The following is a 21657-nucleotide window of genomic DNA, read 5'->3' on the forward strand; positions in this document are numbered from 1 at the left end:
GCCACCGAGTGGCGCGCTACGAGCTTGTAGGTCTGCTATTTTTGAAAAAAAGTGAAAATAAAATTTAAAAATAAATCTTTTTTTTTTTTTTGAAAATAATTTGGGGACCCCCTAAAATAATTTGGCGACCCCCCGAGGGGGTCGCGACCCACGGGTGAGAACCCCTGGTGTAGATTGTGTATATGGTGTATTTTGCCCTGCTACTAAATAGTAGGACTGGGGACTTTTTGTATTTATTCATAGGTACTGTAAGATGTATTCTGGATGTTGTATTTGCTGATCCAAAATGTAACATTGACGATGTGGTATTGAAGTGTAATTTTATTTCTGCCTCTTGGCCAGTTCCCACTTGTAAAAGAGACGCAGTCTCAATGTGTTTTTACTGGTTAAATAAAGGTTAAATAAAAATAAAAAACTCAATACGAGACAGTGACATAACCACCAGGGAAATAATGCAGGCAGCACATTTAACCCATTTACACCTGAGACCAGATTCTACAAATGTCTTCTAAATCTGGACAGTTTTCTGAAATGATGTCAGTGTCAGAGTGGTTCGACTCCCGATCCCGATGGCCTTTGTGTCTTCCCCCCCATTGGTGGTGAACAGACGCTATGACGCTATTTTCATGCTTGGACAGACAGACAGACCCAGGGACCTACATAGCTGTCTATAGGAGTCGTTGCACCACTCAATAGGAGTGGTTGCACCACTCAAAAATGTTCGCTCTGAAAGAATATATATTCAATGATTTGTGCCACATTTTCACGATTTCCCAAAAATATATTTTTCAATAGCTAAAGTAGCCTATAGCATAATGCTTCAAACACCAAATGGGGTTCCCATCCTGAATGGGTTAAACCCGATTTATACTTGGTCGCACGGCAGTCCCTCTACACCAAAATAGTTGGTGTGTAGAGGAAAAACAGAGGGGGCCAAGTACAGATCCCTGGAGGACACCACTCAACGGAATTAAGAATATACATAGGGTTCATTGTGTGGTTAATTTGTGCCTGTTCCTGCTGGAATAGGATTCAGCACATTTTTCGCATTAAAAAATATATATATTTGCATGCATCCGGCTCCTCTGTGTGTAGGGAGTTGAATAAAGATTAGATTAAATTCAATTATTATTATGATTAAACGTTCTTATCTTATTTGTTAAGCAATTATGTGTCAGTATAATATCTGCATACATTAAACCCAATGGCTGCTGACACACACTCTGTCTATAGGGATCATTCATCAACAGTCATTCATGAGGTCATTTATCATATCAACATTCATTTATCCATTTAACCCATTTTGGGCGGGAACCCCTTTTGCTGTTTTAACTAAGCATTATGTTATACTTTAGCTATTGAAAAATAGCAGATCTACAAGCTCATAGCGCGCCACCGAGTGGCGCGCTATGAGTTTGTAGGTCTGCTATTTTTGAAAAATCGTGAAAATGTGGCCCAAATGTTTGAATATATTCTTTCAACAGCGAACGTTAACCACTGACATAGAAATATGGTTTTTTCAAGAAAACTGTCAGGATTGAGAAGACATTTGTAGAATCGTTCCCAGGTCAAAATGGGTTAATAGAAACAGTGCCAGCAGCTGACCTGCTCTGTTTACTTACCCCACAAGTATCAATAGCTCAATGTAGAAATACTCTGTTACTTAAGTAAAAGTCTGGAATTCTAATTACTTTAGCCATACATTTAGTTGAGCAAGAGTAGTATCAAAATGTACTTTAACTTTTTCGCTGCTACCTACGTTTATAAACGTAGCTAGGCTATCGGTACCTAAAGGTGCTAACTACGCGTATGTTCGTAGACAATCGTATTCTCCATTATATGAAAGCGGCGACCGTCAATTTACCTTTTAGCATTGCTCCGGTTAGTATGGAGAGCCTCCGTCCCCACCAGCTATGGGATTTTTAAATCCAGCTCCATTGAGCCTCCATTATAACAGGATTTATAACAGGAGGCGCTGCATCTCAAAAGGTTCGAGCGCTGTCCACCATGGTGAGCCGTCGCGCATCCCGACGATCGTAAATCATCTGTGAGTTTGTATCGCATCGCTGAGGACATGTAAATGGCTGTAATGATAGCTGAGGGGTCTGAGCTAATGCGACTGATCACTGTGCTCATAACAAAAGCCCCCACCTCCCTGAATAACCCGCAAAGGAAACAAGGAGCGTAGAGTTAGAGCGGACGGGTGGCATTCCTTAGGTGTGCTTATGCTGCCACCTAGCGGCAGCAATGAAGTTAAGTACCAAAGGTAGAAAGTACTCATTATGCAGAATGTTTCCAAATGTATAAAATGCGAGAAAAAAAAATATTTTGAAAATAACCGATTGATTGTGAGCTTGTAGATTGAGTCGACAGCCGAGTGCCGTTAGCATGCTAATGTCGAGTGTGACACTGGACCGCGCCGTCTTAAGTTGCGCGCGCATCTATGTGCGCTCTATGTGCTGCTATCAATGGCTTTTATCTCCATATCGGCGCCATGAATGTCGTTTCTGGTCAAAACAAGGTTTTTCAACGGCCGACAGCCGGCGCTGTGATACTCGTGGTCAGGTTTTTTCTGCTCCCAGCAAGAGAACAACAACCGGTCAAGACACCAGCCACACCATTATGTCATCGTAACATCCGGTTACGGATATTTGGCTCTTCAAAATAAGGGTTGAAAGGGGAAAAACCTTAACGATAAATTAATTAATTAATCCCGGCGGCAATTGTGTCAAGACAAGTATGAACCCATACTGCACACTTAAGACATGTATGCAGATGCTATTCAGTTCTCATACAAAACCTCATTATTCTTTCCCATTGAGCCAGGAAGAAACAAATGCATAGTCTAAAAAGCATACAGCTGTACTATTGTATTACACAAGGTGATACAGCCTGACAGCTAACGTTCCTAGTGTTTAGTATCATCACATCATTTCACATTATATTCCCTTTGTATTGTATTGTCTATACTGAAAGGTAGCTGTATAATAAATACTGTACAATTGCCTGTCAATTCAACTTGAAGTTCCTATTTCGTGTTTGCCAATTATTTGGTGGCCAACTTGCAATGCCCTCATTTCCAGAGGTTTGGGAATTGCTGGTACTACAACAAATATGACATTTTGGGACTGTGCACTTTAACTGAAGTCTTAAACAGCAAAGGAAAGCCTCCAATTTGAAGATGCATTATGGGAACCTGCTATTGGCTTTTTGTTTGTGTTTTTTTTCTTGCGCTATTACAGTTGGGAAAATAAATACAAATATTTTACATGACTCTACAAAAAGCATTTTAGAATGGACTGATATTATAAAATATATTTTCCCAACTGTAATAGCGCATGAGAGAGAAAAAACACAAACAAAAAGCCAATAGCAGGTTCCCATAATGCATTTTCAAATTGGAGGCCTTCCTTTGCTGGCAGCCTGCAGACCAGTAAAGGCGACTCATCAAAATCGGCGAGGAGAGGAAAAGTAATGAGATTTGCTGATAGGAAGCAGCTAACAGGACTGGCGAACACATCCCCGGTGGACATTTTAACAATTAATTAGACAATTAAACATTGAATGAAATTTCAACATGGGCTCTCCCCTAAATAATGAAATGTGCTGACAGGATAGTGGCTTGCGCGGCGCGCGCACGCGCACACGCACACGCACACACACACACACACACACACACACACACACACACACACAGCTGTGTGTGTGGAGCTCTCCTCCTGCTTGTCCTCTCCGACTTCTTTTTTTATTGGACTTTGATTTGCTGACAGTGTTTGGGAGATCCTTGTGTCAGTGTAGCGGTGGGAAGGAACTACGTACTAGTCTGTGACTACTCCACGAACCTCTGATCAGAGGCTACAGTTATTTGACAGATAGTTACTTTGTAGATTTAGATTAGTATAACAAAACCTCGGCCCCATACTTAAAATAGAGGATCTAAAATTAGAGCCTGCAGATCTGCTATTTTTCCAAATGATTTGTATTTTTATTTTATATATACATTTTGAAAACTTGTGAAATGGGACTGCATAATGCGTGCCTTTACAAATTCAAGACAGTGGTGTCTTGTGTCTGTGTTTAATGGCCGCTCCAATGCATTTCCAATGGAAGCCCATAATGGTTTGACCAAACATTTTGTTTGATGGGGGAGGGGGGGCAGAACACATCCATCAAAGCTGTGTTCAGACACAAGTCAGGTGTCAGGTGTCAAGTGTCTTGAATGCATTTCCATAATGCCTTTACTTTTTGGTACTTTAAGTATATTTTGACGTCCAAACTTGATACTTTTACTTACAGCAGGTAAGAAACAAAAGTGAGTATACTTTATTCCGTCACTGGACGGTGACACAGATGGTAAACACCTTTGACTTGCCGACAGCGTTTGGGAGATGGTTGTGCCAGACGTGTGGATGCAGCCTCTCGGCGCGCTGCCTCGCTCACAGCGTCAACAAAAAAGTGCCAAGTCAGCGTGACCCGGCTTCATTTCCTACTCATGCTAATCAGGTGACATTCCTTTTCTGCTTGGCAGAGGCGGCTGATTGGATGGGCCCGAGGTGGCGACCCCGAAGGAGGTGCCATTTGATTGGGTTGGCTTATATAGACCTGAATAATGGACTGACATCGGCCGGGAGGTATCATTATTTTATTATTATTGTTGTTGTTATTATAACGCGCGCATGCACACGAACGAGCTCGCGTACACACACACACACAGTCAGTCACACGAGCGTGCGTGCCAGTGGCCATGTCCTGGAGTGGTCTATATTTTAACTAAACGGCCCACCGTTGTCTGACAGGTCTGAATATCAAATCAATACATCATCTGATGATGGACTCAAGCGTCAGACACATATATCAAATCCATGAACAAAGAGATCTGGCAGTGCTTCTTTAAAATATAATTACAATATTAAATCATTTAATGACATTCAGATATCTAGCCTAATATATCATTTATTCTTTCCTCAGTGTCATACGGACAGTGCACCCATAATAGTTCCACTGCAGACGACGGCAGATGCCAGAGATATTCGGTATAATTATATTGTCCAAAATAGTAGATTGATATATCATTTGTCTCGGAATATCTTCGGTGTCGGGAATCCTATTCTGGCAGCTATTCTGTGTAATTAATGGATATAAAATTAATCTGTCATTTGTGGGAGCGTCTTTTAGTGTCAGGTACCCATTCTATCCCTCCAGGCACTCAGAGATTTGGCAGCTAACACAATTAACACGGTGATTTGTTGGCATGTCTGGTATTCAGACACCTATCCTATCCTTGCCATCCAGGCACTGCTAGTGAAATAATGGGGTACTTGAACCGCACTCAGCGACTCTCAAAACCACAAACTATGTCTTAACCACTTAAGCCCTACTATATACTATTGTAATTTTTTTTTGCCAATTTACAAGATCCGAACGGAGCAGTACTGTACTTTTGTGAAAATCCATGAACATTTTTCACTTATAACGACATGCCAAAAATAGGGACACCACTCTTAACGAACGGTACTTTGTTGACGGACGGAGCTCCCCAGGGATCTGTATTTGAACTGATCCTTTTCTTCCCAACTAAACCAAAATCGTCCTATTCTTTACGTCTTTCCTTTTCAATTATAAAAGCAGAAATGCACTCACTGCCCACAGAAAAAGCTAGGAAAGGTGTGTAGATCTCAGGATCCACAGAGAAACGGTGTGGCTTCAAGGTTTCAGTGTGATCACATCACAGCCCCATTGATTTATCCCATTTTGGGCGGGAACCCCTTTTTTGTGTTAGCATTATGTTATGCTTTAGCTATTGAAAAATAGCAGATCTACAAGCTCATAGCGCGCCACCGAGTGGCACGCTACGAGCTTGTAGGTCTGCTATTTTTGAAAAATCGAAGAACGACTGACATAGAAACATAGCTTTTTCAGAAAACTGTCAGGATGTAGAAGACATTTTTAGAATCTGATCTCAGGTCTAAACGGGTTAATAAAAGTTAAAAGTATAAAACATTACAGGTGTTTGCTAGATCAGTGGTTCCCAAACTTGTTCATGTCAAGGACCCCCAAATTGACACTAATTAGCCCCCATTTGAAAAGATATTCCAGGGACCCCCATGAGAGAAGATGTTTACGGCTCTAGCAGTGATCCTCAACCCATTTAATTTCAAGGACCCTCAGTTTGACATGCATATTAGTCTACAGACCCCCATTTAATGGCATTTCTATCTCTGGGACCCCAATTTATATTGTAAAATCAATGTTAATTTAACTCTGAAAGTGTACAAATGGTTCCATTTGTACACTCTCAGAGTTACAGACCCATAAGGGTCCACTTGGTTCCAAACTATCATTTACAGAAGCTGGGTACGCCCTGGAACTCCCTCAAGGACCCCTGGGGGTCCCTGGACCCCACTTTGGGAACCACTGTGCTAGATTAGCTAAGGATAGACACAATCTCTCGTAGACAGCTAGCCTTTTTCACAGCCATATGCCACAGAAAAATAAAATGTCTCTGTGCCTGTCGTGAGCAGATTCGTTTCCATGATGCAAGGAGCAACGCTATTGACGACATTTACAGAGAATGTCAAGAATGAAGAATGTTCTCTATGGGGTGAATCAGCCGAGCTCTTTCCACAATCCTCAAAGAGAGGCCTGTTTTGGGTGCAGGACACAGGAGCTTGTCAACCTGCTGCTGACAAAGTGACATGCTATGAAGTGAGCAGCAGTGAGGGCGTGGTGGGAGGGAGTGTGCCAGCAATGACAGGAAGTCTACACAGCACTGGTTCCCAAAGTGGGGTCCTTGAGGGAGTTCCAGGGGATCCCCAGCAAAATTATAGTTTGGAACCAAATGGACCCTTATGGCTCTGTAACTCTGAGAGTGTACAAATGGAATTATACACACTTAAATGAACATTGATCTTACAATATAAATTGGGGTCCCAGAGATAGAAATGCCATTAAATGGGGGTCTGTAGACTAAGGGCCGATTCATACTCCTATTTTAGAGCCGAATAAAAGTCGGTTCGGCTCTGTAGAGCCTACAATGTGACGTCATTTGAGGTTCGGGGGGGGGGGGGGGGGGGGGGGGGGGTACCGTCAACAGCGGTAAAATAGGAGTATGAATCGGCCCTAATATGCATGTCAAACTGGGGGTCCTTGAAATTAAACGGGTTGCGAATCACTGCTAGAGCCGTAAACATCTTCTCTTATGGGGGTCCCTGGAATAGGGGGTCCGTGGGCTAGTTAGTGTCAATTTGGGGGTCCTCAGTTTGGGAACCACTGGTCTACATACAGTACCTACAGACTAGTATTGAAGAATATCAATATTCCAGTAGATAATGAGGCAAAAACAATTAGGTCTAATCAGTCTAGTCATCCTTTTCTCAGAATATTTCAGAACATTTGGGTACTGCCAGAAAAGGTCGACTTAACCTGAAAACAAGTTATCATACTGAACAAAACATAATAACATATTCCCCACCAAACCAGCTCTGGTCTGAGGGAGTAATCAGAATGTCTGCGGTGTACTGCAACACTGCACTGGTTCAGATGGAAACAACGTGTCACACAAAGGACACAGTGCAGGGTCAACATGAATACACTCGGTCAGAGGGCAAATTGAAGCATACATAGGTCAAAGGGTTAATAGAATATACACCTGTTTATATAGAATGATACGCCTCTATATGTATGATTCTTCAACACTAGCACTTACAGAGCAGGAGACAGGGAGAAGTTTTCTGAAAAACCTACGTATGTCAGTGGTGCTCAACCTTTTACATGTCAAGGACTCCCAGAATTATCTGTATTTGGCTGCGGACCCCCATCTGAAAATATGTAGTTCCAGGGACCTCCCAGAAGCAAGGATTTGAGTAAAAAATGTTCGCTCTGAAAGAATATATATATTCAAAGATTTGCACCACATTTTCACGATTTTTCAAAAATAGCAGATCTACAAGCTCGTAGCGCTATGAGCTTGTAGATCTGCTATTTTTCAATAGCTAAAGTATAAAATAATGCTTAAAACACCAAAAGGGATTCCCGTTCTGAATGGGTTAAAACCACATGAACCCTAGTGTCCCTACTCTGGACTAGCCTGGTAAACCACTACACCCCGGTTCTGAATGGGTTAAAACCACATGAACACTATTCTGGACTATCCTGGTAAACCACTACACCTCGGTCGCCAAATTCAATTTCACCTGCTGCTGAATGAAAATGAAATTGAATTCCGCGACTGAAAATGAAATTGAATTCCGCGACCGGCGAGGTTTTTATCAGGCAAATTCTGGACATGTCATGTATACTGTAACAACCCTGCGAAAGACCCGGCCGTAACTTGCTCCTCCAAGGGAGCTGGCTCTCTTGGCGTGGCTTGTTGCTTGCCTGGTCTGCTGAGTTGGAGATCAGGGTTCGACTCCAGCTCAGGGTGCTAGACGTTACAATACATTGAAGATAGGAAAATATTCAGCTCACAACATGTTTCAACGCAACGCTTCTGATGTTAACCCATTCTGACCTGAGATCAGATTCTAAAAATGTCTTCTACATCCTGACAGTTTTCTGAAAAAGCTATGTAAAAAATAGCAGACCTACAAGCTCACGGAGTGGCGCGCTATGAGCTTGTAGATCTGCTATTTTTCAATAGCTAAAGCATAACATAATGCTAACACCAAAAGGGGTTCCCGCCCAAAATGGGTTAATTGCTGATGGCACCAAGCACATTACTCATTCAACAATTGGTGGACATTATAATATGAGGATTATATATCTCATATCATGTTCCCGCTGTGAGAACTGAATGTGGGAAACCGTTTTCAGCAACAGTATGCAGCTCCAATCTCTTGGAATCTTCTTCGAAAAGATTTAGGCCTTAAGCTAAAGAAATTAAACCCTGAACACAACAAAATCCATACTGACCTAAATCCCATGTTTTGGCCATTTCTCTATGTTCCTTCAATTAGCCCTTCACTAAATCCCACCCCAAAAAGAGATTGTCCAATGCCAATCCAAATAGTTTAGCAACGGTTGCTATGCAGGTCAAGCTGTCTTCGCTGCTAACGTGCCTATTGGACAAGGATGGGTTGGGGAGGGACTTACCCAGCCAGCACGCCAACGTGGGTCCCATGTGGTTTAGAGGTGTGCTACCTACAGTATGTGGGAGCCAGGTGGGATAACCATATGGGACCCATATAGAAATGTCAGCGAGCACCAGATGGTTCTCACCTGGGTTGCCCATGTGGGTTTTAAGTGGGTGCTACCTGGGCCCTAGGTGGGCCCCAACTAGGCAATTTTATGTGGTAGTGAAGGGCTAATTCCCATGATACATTTTGCAAGTAAGCATCAGCCTGTATCGCCTACACTCGACCTGATTCAGATTTCCTGAAGTCAAGATCACTATTTTTGCCGGATACATGCGTTCTATTTTCAGTGAACGTCATTGTTGTACAACAAAGTAAAACATAATTCAGTGACTTGTTTCACGGCTGGAAAAAATGTAAACATTGTGGGAACAACGTTTAACTGAACTGTGGAATTAGACCCCTGTCACCAAATCTGAGTTATGATTTTTGTTATGACTTTCTGGACAGGGCTGACATTAGAGCTGATGACGCACCATTGTATGTAGGCCTACAGTCAGGCGCGTAGCCTGGATCAGCCTGGGGGGGGGGGGGGGGGGGGGGGTAGCACATCCCCGGCCGATAGGTGTGAAGTGTGAACGGTTTGGGGGACCATTTAAAACAAAGGCGGCTTGCATGCTGTGGTTTGCTATACTAAACAGAAATTTGCATGCACAAGGGCTGCCAAAGTAGGCTATCTTTTGTTGTTTTTCTTGTTGTTTTTTCACCCCCTCTCTTCAAAGTTAGACTGGGCCAGCTCTAAACTGCTCTAAACAGCCTGCGTGGCCCAATGGACCCTACGCCGGTGCCTACAGTAACAACTCCAGCCCTCATAATAATGATTTGTATATAATTAGTAATCAAAATCATCAAATTAACACCACATGCTCATAAACCCCAAACACATTCCTATATATTCAAATAACTAGACAAACAACTCTCAATGTCAAAGTGCATCCCGGGATATATGCAAATATAGCTAATTTTCAAAACATGGCAATTTTCATTAAAATGTGGCCGGTTGGTTGGTTAATAACACATTATTCTGCTGTGATGAACTGAGAATGCATAATCATTGCCGCTTTACATAGCCACTTTAAGCATAATTTGAGGCACCAGCTCACCGCAAACTGAATATTTAATTTTGTTTGTGTATTTAATTGTATATAAATGGATATGCACATGTGAGACGGGTGTGGTGTGTTGCAGTTTAGATGTGTTTATATTTTAATCTCCCGTCGAAACAGTGCCAGCCTGAGGCGGGGTGGATCCACTGGGTTGTACACCCACGCGCACTCATTCTCATGCATACAAATGCACAGACACACGTGTGCGCGGCACTGTGCGCACACACGCACGCACGCACACGCACACACACCCCCCAAGTAAGGCAGGTATAATTTGCTGTGATGTATTTTTTGCCTCTTGATGTTTATGACACATTACAGTTGAGAATGTTTTGACAATGATGCAACACCATATCAACCAACACGCTGAGCTGAAGTGAGACTAAATAACATAGTGGCATTCTGCTTCAAGACTGTCTTTAGAATCTACTTTTCACACCTGCTGCCACTGTGATTGAGTGTGTGTGTGTGTGTGTGTGTGTGCGCGAGCGTGCGTGCGTGCAGGCATGTGTTCTTGCGCGCGTGCGTGCAATGCATATGTGTGTGTGTGTGTGTGTATGTGTTCATTACCTGCAGTATGAGCATAGCTCTCCATTCTAACCACTGCAAGGTCAGCTTCCACAAAGGGACATCAATCAACACGCACGCGCGCACACACACACACACATTCACACACACACACACACACACACACACACACACACACACACACACACACACACACACACACACACACACACACACACACACACACACACACACACACACACACACACACACACACACACACACACACACACACATCACTGTTGTGCAATACAGAGTTCTCTCACAGAACATATATGAAAAAAACAGAATGACAAATTAACATTTCCTCTCCTAATCGCCTCTGATTCATCCTGGCCTCCTCCCTTATCTCCCCCCATATTGAGTCCTGACATCTCCTCTCCTCTCCTCTCCTCTCCTCTCCTCTCCTCTCCTCTCCTCTCCTCTCCTCTCCTCTCCTCTCCTCTCCTCTCACCCAGCTGTGCTCTTCTCTTCTTTGTTATTCCTTTACTCACATCCACACACACTTGCCAACTAGATGGGATTACACATGGGAATACATAAACCAACCACACACGCACGCACGCACACGCACACACACACACACACACACACACACACACACACACACACACACACACACACACACACACACACACACACACACACACACACACACACACACACACACACACACACACACACACACACACGTAAAGCCACTCCGGTCTCAAGGGAGAGGGCTGACATATCCTTCCTCATTTGAAATGCATGACACTGAGGCTATATGTGGGTGCAAATACTGTATACTGTACTGGATGAGGTGCGTGCGTGCGTGCGTGCGTGCGTGCGTGCGTGCGTGCGTGCGTGCGTGCGTGCGTGCGTGCGTGCGTGCGTGCGTGCGGGCGTGCGGGCGTGCGTGATGTGTGCCTACTGTGCATGCATTCTCATTTGCAGCCGGTGTGTATCTTGTGGCAGGCTGTGTGTAAAGCTTTATACATGGACAGATAAAAGAAGAATGAGAAGGAAGGAAAATGAGAGAGAGAGAGAGTGTGTGTGTTAAAATTGGTCATAAAAAAGGTACTTTTATAGGCCATAAAAGAATAGTTGAGCCAAAGCAGAGGGAGAGTCAGAGCAGGCAGTATGTGAGTCCAGGACTGTTCAACGTGTGAAAATGAATGAATTGGCAACCGTTTGAGAACAATGAGTCACCGCTGGAGTCCCCTTGGCAGAGCAGGGAGGTCAGAGCGCTGCTCCTCACACGTCTCACGTCCATCAGTCACACTGCTGACGCTCGCTCAGCAGTGGCGGACACAGTGCACTCAAACCCAGGAGTACTCCAGTCAAAGTGTATACTTCTGGTCAACTAGTAGTACCCTAGCACAGGGGAAAGTTGCTCAGTCAAAGTGTATACTTATGGTCAACTAGTACCCTAGCACAAGGGAAAGTTGCTCAGTCAAAAGTGTATACTTCTGGTCAACTATTACCCTAGCACAAGGGAAAGTTGCTCAGTCAAAAGTGTATACTTCTGGTCAACTATTACCCTAGCACAAGGGAAAGTTGCTCAGTCAAAAGTGTATACTTCTGGTCAACTATTACCCTAGCACAAGGGAAAGTTGCTCAGTCAAAAGTGTATACTTCTGGACAACTATTACCCTAGCACAGGGGAAAGTTGCTCAGTCAAAGTGTATACTTATGGTCAACTATAGTACCCTAGCACAGGGGAAAGTTGCTCAGTCAAAGTGTATACTTATGGTCAACTAGTACCCTAGCACAAGGGAAAGTTGGTCAGTCAAAAGTGTATACTTCTGGTCAACTATTACCCTAGCACAGGGGAAAGTTGCTCAGTCAAAGTGTATACTTATGGTCAACTAGTACCCTAGCACAAGGGAAAGTTGGTCAGTCAAAAGTGTATACTTCTGGTCAACTATTACCCTAGCACAGGGGAAAGTTGCTCAGTCAAAGTGTATACTTATGGTCAACTAGTACCCTAGGACAGGGGAAAGTTGCTCAGTCAAAGTGTATACTTATGGTCAACTAGTAGTACCCTAGCACAGGGGAAAGTTACTCAGTCAAAGTGTATACTTATGGTCAACTAGTACCCTAGCACAGGGGAAAGTTGCTCAGTCAAAAGTGTATACTTCTGGTCAACTAGTACCCTAGCACAGGGGAAAGTTGCTCAGTCAAAGTGTATACTTCTGGTCAACTAGTACCCTAGCACAGGGGAAAGTTGCTCAGTCAAAGTGTATACCTCTGGTCAACTAGTACCCTAGCACAGGGGAAAGTTGCTCAGTCAAAGTGTATACTTATGGTCAACTATAGTACCCTAGCACAGGGGAAAGTTGCTCAGTCAAAGTGTATACTTATGGTCAACTATAGTACCCTAGCACAAGGGAAAGTTGCTCAGTCAAAAGTGTATACTTATGGTCAACTAGTACCCTAGCACAAGGGAAAGTTGCTCAGTCAAAGTGTATACTTGTGGTCAACTAGTAGTACCCTATAGCACAGGGGAAAGTTGCTCAGTCAAAGTGTATACTTATGGTCAACTAGTAGTACCCTATAGCACAGGGGAAAGTTGCTCAGTCAAAGTGTATACTTGTGGTCAACTATTACCCTAGCACAGGGGAAAGTTGCTCAGTCAAAGGTGTATACTTCTGGTCAACTAGTAGTACCCTAGCACAGGGGAAAGTTGCTCAGTCAAAAGTGTATACTTCTGGTCAACTAGTACCCTAGCACAAGGGAAAGTTGCTCAGTCAAAGTGTATACTTCTGGTCAACTAGTACCCTAGCACAAGGGAAAGTTACTCAGTCAAAGTGTATACTTCTGGTCAACTAGTAGTACCCTAGCACAGGGGAAAGTTACTCAGTCAAAGTGTATACTTATGGTCAACTATTATCCTAACACAAGGGAAAGTTGCTCAGTCAAAAGTGCTAGACGTATTTGATTTCAAACTACTTGAGTATGAGATAACATTTAGAATTAGTATAATTTATATATCATTATTATTAGACCCCTGGGCAGACCAAGGCACAGTTGGAGGAAACACATCGACTCACTGGCCTTGGAACGTCTCGGAATCCCCCCGGAGGAAGTCACTAATGTTGCTCTGGAGAGGGAAGTCTGGAGCACTCTGGTAGAGCTGTTGCCCCCGCGACCCGACTACGGATAAGCGGTTGAAGATGGATGGATGGATGGATTATTATTATTATTATCCATCCATCTTTGAGTGTCAAATGTCCATAGAAAGCTATAACATTATAGGTCTCGTATGTTCATCCTATAGATTAGAGTCACCTTCCTTCTACTTTCGCAACATTAATTAAATTACACTGACGAGAGAGAGAGAGAGCGAGAGAGAGAGAGAGAGAGAGAGATCGCGCGATGGACGGGAGATGGATAGAAGAGTGGATATTGTCAGTCCCCTCAGGTCTCTTTGATAAAGATCAGAGCAGCTGCAGCCTCAATCCCACACACGCACGCACGTGCATGCGCACTCACACACGTCACACGTGCGCACAGAAGCACAAAGACACAAACCTGAACACATAAAGCAACACACACACACACACACACACACACACACACACACACACACACACACACACACACACACACACACACACACACACACACACACACACACACACACACACACACACACACACACACACACACACACACACACACACACACACACACACACACACACACACACACACACACACACCGCAGCCTCGGTGACTTTTTTACACTCTCATCATGTCCAAGTCAGTGACAGCAGAGAGTGAAAATCAATCAGAGTGCTGATAAGGGATCAGAGAGCAGATGACATGAATGTTGGGATGTTCTTTTAATGCTCGTCTCTGAAGATTGATCCCAGTCTTTTTGCGACCTGGAATGAATTGCACGTTCTCATCCGAATAACTAGAGGACAAATGAATTTCATATAATATGTGGCCCGGAGAGTGTTTCTTTCTCTTCTTCTAGTTTTCTTTTTAACCACACGAACCCTAGTGTCCCTATTCGAGGCATGTCGTAATAGGCGAAAACAGATCAAATAAATGTGATCTTGCATGCTCACAACGCGCTGCGAGAAAATGTGGGTGGTCAAGGATAGACCCCTGGGAGATTCAGTCGATGAAGTTTAATCACATTTTACAAATGTGAAAAATGCTCCTCCCCCCCAAAAAAAGGATTTTGAGCCTTTGTTTGTGTTTAAAGGTTGTGTGACTAGTACGCATTTAACCACTTTGAGTTACCACTGTACTTACCACCGTACACCAAATCTCTTCACCCAAAAATAGCAAATCTGCAAACTCACATTCGTGCCCTGAGCAGGCTGGTGGGGCGTGTACTGTGAAATATCAGTGGTTGAGGCCCAGAGCTTCAAAAAACATCCTTCCTGAATGAAAACTGAATGCTTGATAGGGATGCAGAGAATAGCTACTGATGGAAGCTTGAGACTCATCCAAGCACATAAGCAGAACGAGATTAGGCATTGTCTATATAATTCCTGTTATCACCACATTTTGTTTATGGAAGCAGCTGTGTCACCTCTGGTTCTATGGCGTGCCATGTAGCGCTGGCCTTATCTACTAACTCCATTCGTGATTTCTTTGAGAGAAAGTGTTGCTCTCTCATTTTGAAGAGAGTGGAATCTTATTATAAACAGTGTCTGCAACGTATATTGACCTTTTGTTTTGTATCAAAGATAGCAGTGTTATTGTTTTGTGGCAAATGAAACTGTAGAGGGAAAGAATGAGCAGACGTAGACATACAGACAGAGACAAGGATTCTGACAACTAAACAAAAATATCAATTCCATTTTTTATTTTATTGTTTTATGGACTGCAGACTCACTACCCAGTTTCTGCTGCAGTCTGAAAACTCAAGGCTACTCTACCTCACCTTGTAGCACCCATCATTCCTTCTATCAATTATTGTTGCCAATTTGTTTTTGAGAGATGCCAGTTAGTTATAACAGTTGTTTGCATGTCATGTGCAAACAACTGTTTTTTTGGTTCTTGCAGTTCTATGCAGTTATAACCCAGGTTGGTATAGGCCAGGGGTTCTCAGCGTTTTTGGCCGGGGACCCCCGGAAATGCTTTGGCAATGTCTCGGGACCCCCGCCCCGCCCCCTCCCGACCCCCAATATAAATTGACTGCTACAATAACCTTAATAATAGAGACAATACACCGTTTTTTTTTTGTTTGTTTTTTAATAATTTGGGGACCCCCCAAAATAATTTGGCGACCCCCTGAGGGGTCGCGACCCACGGGTTGAGAACCCCTGGTATAGGCTACGTCTTCATGCATGTTATTTAGAAAGACATGGTCACAAATGCTAAGGTTTGGTGTTTACTGCATGGTATCCTAATTAATGGCACTGATTACATAGTTATGTACAGTATGTGACTATTTACCCTGTCATTTGACTAGAGTGCCATTTACTTTGATCTCGCACTTGTAGGTCTCTCCCTTTGTCTCTGTAGAGAGCTACAAACATGCCTACAATCTATCCATCCATCCATCCATCCATCCATCCATCCTATGTGTCACTAAACCATCAATGCAAACCTCAAAATGTATTTTACTGCCTTGTGATGTCATCATAATATATAGCCATGTTATATCACTAACATGTTTGGAACCAACATGAGTGCCCTGACCCCAGTCAGCCACAACACGGTAAGCTAAATCATTGACATCCAGAGTGAGTCATGTAAAGTGGTATCTGAACAAGTCATTATTTCTAACCTTTGACGAGTACCATCAATGCCCTCCAGCAAGGCACTCCCCCTCCCACCCACATCAGCAGAGCTGCTCTGTAGATCCAGACCCAGCCTAGGGCAGCAGACTGTCTGCACGGCACGTGGTCCTATTTATGAACAGTAGTGGTGCAATTGATTTAAAAAACAAGATATATTTTTGCGTATCATTTGTGTGCCACCGTTGTATGTACAACTATGTATAACATAGGGCTTGTGTGGTTAACACTTGAATTGCCCGGGGTTATTTAATCCATTACATTATAGTGCCCATTCGATTTATAAACACGGACCCCTTTTCCGGACGGACTTCCGGTCCGTGTTGATGTGTGTGTAGCAGCTATATAGAATTTATAAAGAATAAATCTATCGCGAGTAGCGACTGGACCGCGGAGCGCCGTCTAACACAGGATCTTTTTTCATAATTAGACGGGATGATTTAGATCGCGAGTTATGAACGTTTTAAGATTTTCGTTTTCATCAGCTAAACAGGGGAGGGAGCTTTTCGATGACGTCTCACTCTTGCGCGTCACCGAGGATTGCCCAACAGGCGCTCCCAGGCTGTGGAGCCATGCGATCCGTTCTCATATCAATAAACTTCGTCTTTTGGACAAGACTTCGTCCTGAGCGCCGGGCGTTACTAATAGAAAGGACAAAGAACTTCGTCCTGGGCGATGGGAGTGTTAATCGCAATAATAGGTTTAGTCCATTCAACAACAAAAAAAAAGAAAAGAAAAAAGAATCAGGTTGATTCGTTGATTTGTAAAAAGTATGCTTCGAGATGAATCAGAAAAGCAATTGAAAGAATGATCGCATTTGCATATTTGCATCCCTGATGTGAACTTGTGTAAGTAACAGCAGCAGAACAGTGAACTTGTGTAAGTAACAGCAGCAGAACAGTGAACTTGTGTAAGTAACAGCAGCAGAACAGTGGAGCAGGCTGTGTAAAGAACTGCAGGGCCACCCAGTCACCTCTATGACACACAGCACTGCAGTTCCCTCACCCAGTGTGGGAGGCGGACAGCCACAAGCGTTCAGAAGCTACAACATTCATCAGCATATCTCTCTCTACTGTGTCAACTGAGCGGCTATAACCTGGAAATCATTGATCAATGCAACAACAGTATACATTCACTAACGCCAGCCAGATTGAATGATGCAGCACCTCTGCCCGAGCAATCCATGAGACACAACCGTAATTCCCGAGCGTGCGTTGATACCAGACATAATATTTCATTTTGAAGAGCTTTGTGGAGAAAAATCACTTCTGGTGATGCATTGCATAGCTATACACAATCTAATGACGGTATGTGAGACCAAACGGCAAGGGAGAGGCCTGTTCAGTCTTCTTTTCTTCAGCTAATTGCCATACAATCCCCCCGGTAGTCCAATTAGAGCATTTTAGTAAAAGCCACATCTGGCAACACCCCGTCTTTTACCCGGGTTTCATCAAGACTGGGCAAGTGTACTTCCCCTAAGATGTTGTGTGTGACTAATGGAGATATGCACAGATGGAGACCGCAGATCGCACAACATTCAGAACAGTGACATCTGTCTGATGTGAGGCTCCAGAAAGCATTCCCACCTGCACTCCCGCCAACTTGCGTGCTTAAGACTTGGACCAAACAACGCTTCCATACCAAGACATATTGAATGAAGATAATGAACAGAGAGGAGAGGGAGAGGAGAGGAGAGGAGAGGGATATCCCTCCAGACTTGTTAGCCTGCACGTAACATGTTCTAGGCCAAATATGTGTTCTCTCTCTGTAGAATGTAATGTGAAAAGATATGACATGTGGGAGCGGTGTTGTTTACAAGTGGGCGTTTGGGCTTTAGTCTATCTCCATATGTGCATGCCTGTTGGATGTTTGGTCAACATGTGTGTAGAATGTACAAGCAGACATGTGTGTGTGTGTGTGTGTGTGCGTGTGTGTGTGTGTTTAAATGTGCGTGTGCTGACGTATGTGCGTAGCAAACAAACATGCGCTGTTTGTTATGGTACAACCACTCCATACGAAGTGTCCCAGGATACCTGGAATCAACCTACTCTGTCACGCAGCCAAAACCATTCATCTTCTCCGTGGCGTGCACCAAACAAGGTTCTGACATGATGCTACTGTGCTGCAACACGCTGTTCAAACACTGCCGTCTCCCATTGAGACCTGAGATCAGTTCCTACTAAATGTCTTTCTGAACAACTTAACGGTGGTGTAAGGTCGGTTAAGAAAGACTAGAAACACATTTGAATGGAATACAATTGTGTAGGCACTCAGGACAGGAGGCACAGGGGGAAAGTTCCTCCCCAACATATAGGGGTTTGAATACACACTTTACTTGAAGGTCGGGTCTGTAATGCATTATAATCACATTCATAACGCATTATAATGTGCGTGTAAGGCATTAAAACACCACACACACACACACACACACACACACACACACACACACACACACACACACACACACACACACACACACACACACACACACACACACACACACACACACACACACACACACACACACACACACACACACACACACACACACACACACACACACACACAAACGCATGTTATGTGTCCCATGGCATGCGTTGGTTTATGAATTAGTGATGATGTGACTTCAGTCTTCAGAGAAACAGGAAGAAAGGCTCGGCGAAGCCTCCTCCATCCACACATCAAAGTGCTTCACAGCAGGCAGAAGCCACACGACACAGAGGGGCTCCAAGTGGCGGGTTAGAACACCTGCTGGTCCACAGTCTATACGATCTGCCCTGTTGGAATGCACGATGGAGGGACTTTGTTGTGCAGATGAACCAGACCTTCACGGGGTAAGGCGTTTATCCCATTTGTAGGTTCTTGTCGGGGCAACCGTTTTGTCGAGGCTTTTTGCCATGCGCGACTTGTAATGCAGTGACTCTCAAACTCATTCGGTTAAAGGACCCACAGGCCCCACAGACCCCCCTATTACTCTGAGAGAGTACAAAATGGAACCAAATAATAATATAATAATAATGAATTGCATTTTTATGGCGCTTTTCTATGCACTACGTGCCTACTCAAAGCGCTTACAATGGTTCATTCATTCATACATTGGGAGATGAACCCGTAATGATCAATTTGGTTCCGTTTTGTACACTCTCAGAGTTACAGATCCTGTTTTTTTTATTTTAATATATCTTGTCTGTAATTTCTTTAAATCTATACTAATACAGTTCATGACACGGTGTTGCCGTGCAGAAATGAGTTGTTCAACACTGCATCTCCAATACGTTTTCGACTCTGGCTTTGATTTGAAGCAAATAAATAAATTACTCCTCGGCAAATCCGAGGAAGACAGTCCAACTCATCTCTCGGGTGTAAAATACCACAGTTCAGCAGACGGCGTGCAGGGTCCATCTATTGAATTATCTCCACCAGTAATGAGCAGGCTGTCTGTTCCACTAGCAGGCGGCCCTGTGGGTTTGACACGGGAGGGGAAGCGGTGGTCCTCGTTAGCATGACTGACACATAAGGATGTGTCCTGTGGACCCTGGCGAGCGCCTGGGCTCCGACCGCGGACCCGCGGCCGTCATCACCAGCGCCACGCGACCATGGAAGTTGAATGTGCCGCTGTCTTATCCAATCTACCACTTAAGCAGAGGCCTTTCCAGGGCAAGGGTTTTGGGGGCCTTTGGGCCTTTGGTGATATGGCGTGTGTGTGTGTGTGTCTGTCTGTCTGTCTGTGTGTGTGTGAGAGAGAGAGACGGAGAGAGTGAGATAGAGATCTTCTTATATATTTGATACATACTGTATTCATAATATGCATTCATAATGTAAGTGTTACAGCTTCCATATGCCGTCGGTTATAAGGCTATACTGAATGTGTATCTTCTCATGTCTCTCTCCAGGGTGCTAACATACTGAATACAGTAGCCTATGGTAAGTAATATGCATGATATACAGTCACATTGTATCATTCATTCAACTTATCCTCATTCCTTGGGGGGCATTTTAGTCACTGTACATTTTGTACAATATTTGTCCCGTGCATTTACACATATCAGGAGCACACAGGGAGCAGTTCGGGGTTAAGTGTCTCGCTCAGGGACACTTCACGACACACACACTGGGCAGACTGGCGATACGGTATCACACCATATAGTGAAACGTTTCTGTTTTGTCTTGTTTTATCATTGATGTGGATATTGACGTGACAATAGGGGCAGCGGTGGCCGAACGGTTTGCGGAGCGGTCTTGTTATCGGAAGGTCGCTAGTTCGAATCCCCGGACCGGCACGTTAAAAATTACCACCGCTGAAGTGCCCTTGAGCAAGGCATTGAACCCCTACCATGAAATGTTCTATGAGCAGGGTCTGGCTGTAAACAAGCATCTCGAGCTTAGTCCATTCACCCTGGGTAAACAAAGAACTTTACTTTGCTTTGCTTAAAATGCAATTGTACCAAGATGTACTCGACGACATTGCAAAAGACGGTAACCTCAATGATTTTTGAGAATAAATAAAGGTTTGAATGAGCCGGAGGGGCCAAAGCGAGGACCTTCTGATTCCCAGAAGGCCTCTCTACCCATTCAGCTACAGTATGGTTGCCCCCATGTGTCCCATTTGAACACTCCCGGATTTAAATTAGCCATTTGTTTTCCCTCGAAAGCAAAATGGTGATGCATTATATTGCCAACGCGTGGCTTAAACAATGACAAGGACTTTTACTTTCCTGCTGGGTTCTGCATTTCAATGTCAAGGGATTACATGCAGATAATTGTCATGACTCAGGGATCAAACCCCCTGCATGCAGCGATGGCTTACAGCCTGCCTGGCTGCTGGTGAGCTAAACGCCGGAACGTTCACAACGTGCCATGACCGAGGGAACACCTCTCCCACTTCTGTACCGTCATCACTATTTACCACTTTCACATCATCACATTATTTCAAGCACAGGATTGTTGAGTGTGAACGCACCCCCCCCCCCCCACCCCCCTACACACACTGAGCCAATGAGCTAAATGTGTCCACAGTGGGGGGTTCAGATAAGTCTCCTGGATGCTCTCAGTGAGAGCAAGCACGCATGCACACATGCACACGTGCGCACACACACACACGCATACG

General features: G+C 44.0%; 1 protein-coding gene across 1 annotated transcript in view; it reads right to left on the reverse strand.

The window, feature by feature from the left end:
• Window positions 1-21657, reverse strand: part of LOC306938742 (CUB and sushi domain-containing protein 3-like) — a 575885-nt gene that overhangs the window by 382008 nt on the left and 172220 nt on the right. The window lies entirely within an intron of this gene.

The sequence above is a fragment of the Electrona antarctica genome, assembly GCF_951216825.1.
Source record: "Electrona antarctica genome assembly, chromosome: 15".
In the NCBI taxonomy this organism is placed as follows: Eukaryota; Metazoa; Chordata; class Actinopteri; order Myctophiformes; family Myctophidae; genus Electrona; species Electrona antarctica.